Consider the following 2,718-nt stretch of genomic DNA (forward strand, 5'->3'; position numbering starts at 1 on the left):
AGAACAAGTGTGAATTTGGGACTTGAATTCATTACCTATTTCTTTTTAAAGAATTCTGTCCTGGGTTGCATCTGCACTGCTGGAATAATACAGGTTGATACCACTTCAACTGCCATAGCTCAGTCCTATGGAATTTTCATGAGCCATGTCAGTTAAAGTGGTGTGAAAATGGATTATTTCAACAGTGCAGATGCAGCCTTAAAAGCATCTATCCTACTAAGCCATGCAGTTCATATGGAAATACTTTTTATACCAGCTATGATATGCTGCATACTCCTTAGTGTTGTTGTTTTTTAAAGTGAAAGTCATAGTTGCTTACTTGTTGGTTTCAAAATTAGATTAAATCCATCCATCTTTAAATTGAGTCCCATTCCCACCCTCAAACACCTGTGGACTCTACCCACTTATTTTTCCAAAACCAAAAGTGACCATCTGGGAGCATTCATGCTACACAATTATAGCAGCATGTTTCTACTTTATCTGCCATAGTCCCATCCTGTGGAATCCTGGGAGTGGCACTGGAGGAAGTGACCTTTAGAAACCTTAGCCAAGGGGTTCCTCTGGTGCCTCTGACAAAACTACAAATCCCATAATTCTATAGAATGCACACATTGCAGTTAAATTAGAATAATAGCACTATAATGGTGTAGTGGAAAAGAGTCCTGGATGGTCACTTAAGATTTTAAAAGAATTCAACTTTGGATCTCCCCAAAGGTACGGGAACCCTGAAATAGCCTTAAACTAGAAAAGTGTGCCTCTGGGGACCTAATTTTCCATTTCGAGTTGAATTTTACAACTGTAGGATTTTTAATGCAATTATGGGCCCATACAGACAGGGCAAAATAAAGCTGCTTCAGGTCACTTTGGAGGTATGCTGTTTAAATGATACATGCATTCTAAGAGGCCAGAAGCCATGCCAAAGCCACGCTCCAGTACTAAGGACGGGAATGCAGCTTTGGTGCAGCTTATGACTTCTTAAGATCTGTGTGCCATTTCAACAGCATACCGCCAAAGTGACTGGAAGCAACTTTATTTTGGCCTGTCTGTATGGGCCCTATAATGTTCATTCCCAGTGTGAACACTTAGTTGAATTTGCTGGGGTGCTAAATAGCCTTATATTGCCTTTACATGAAAATTGTGCCTTCTGGAGGTTTGGGGGGACATCATTTTTCCGTTGGAGTTCAATTTTGGAAGGGGAATGGTATGCATCTGGCAACACACACACTTCCAGTACATATTTAAGACTATTGGGTATTCCCTATTTACTTTTTAAAAAACAACTTTCCAGACTCTCATAGTACATTTGGGAAGGGCTTGGGGGGGGGGGCAATTCTTTTAGGACCCCTAGCCCCACTGATTACAGCTTTTTGCAATATGAGGGAAATGGAGGAGAGACATGTTGCCTTAAGTTTTCTTGGAGAAATTACTTTTACAGCTGACACATCCATTTATTGATCCTACTCTTGGAGAGATGCCTTTATCAGTGATTCCACCCACAAAAATTAAGGAAATGAACCACTTGTTCAGTTCACCTGCAAAACCTTATCTGCTAAAAGTCTCTATCTGAGTTAAAAACACAGGAGCAGGGACAGTTTAAAAGGTGACATCTCTGGGAGTTGGTAGGATAGCTCCATCTCTTCCACAGAGAAAGATGTTTCTTTCCTTTTCTGTGTAGCCATCTATAAGTAAACATTGTTTTTCCTTTATGTATTGATTAACATGGCTTTCCCCTCAAATTGTGCAATTAGTTTCCTTGACTCAACAATAGATGGCGCTGAGGTTAAGCAAATGAATAGATGGTGGGGGGAACAAATGAATTTGCCCCAGTGCTTATTGCAAACAGAAATCCTTTCCTGGTGCGTATTAATAACAATTGTATTTGTCTTTGCAACAACAACAACAACAAAACAAGGGGAAAATTCAGTGTGTCTAAACTGATCACACATCTGGCATTGAGAAATAATTTTTGCCCGTTCATTTCATTCTTCACTATTTATGGAAAGTTTTAAGTTTGAATGTTTTTCTGAAATACATGCTGTGAATCATTTCCTAAATGCTTCCTTACACTGCTTTCCTCACACTTTGAAGTAGTTAGATATACATTTGAAGGCCTGTCGAATTTATGAAAACTGTGGATTCTCTACTCCTTCAGTCTCAAATATACAAACACATAATGGTGTTGTGGTAAATTTTGAAATATATGCACTCATCACAACAGCCCCTTATAAATACACCCCTGAGGAGAACCAAAACAGCCAGCAGATATGTTGGTTGGTTCATTCATGCCATCAAACATTTTCAAGCAGTTTCCATCTTCACCAGGTGTAGCTCTTTGTAAATCCAATTAATTTTGACTGCCTATTCAAGAACAAGGCACTACACAATACTTTGCACTACCACAGTGATAATTTACAATCATATGTTATTGTGGGGAGAATTCATTCTTGATCCAGTACTGTGGGAAATGAAGTTAAATTCAGAGGGAAAAGGGAAGTCCATGGGAGATGCCGAATGATCCAAAAGCCCCAGCTTCTCCACTTTGCAAACTCTACCTCCACTACATCATTTTTTACTCTCCTTCACTCCCATTCTCTTTCCAAAGCACCTAGAAATCGCTTTCTCCAAAAGGCCATATGTCCCATTCTAGCCCAATCCGTCTGATAGCTCTGTGGAATTCACAGACAGCATCAAATGAAAACAGAGCACCCTCCAAATCTC

The sequence above is a fragment of the Sceloporus undulatus genome, chromosome 1 (genome assembly GCF_019175285.1).
Source record: "Sceloporus undulatus isolate JIND9_A2432 ecotype Alabama chromosome 1, SceUnd_v1.1, whole genome shotgun sequence".
NCBI classification, from domain to species: Eukaryota; Metazoa; Chordata; class Lepidosauria; order Squamata; family Phrynosomatidae; genus Sceloporus; species Sceloporus undulatus.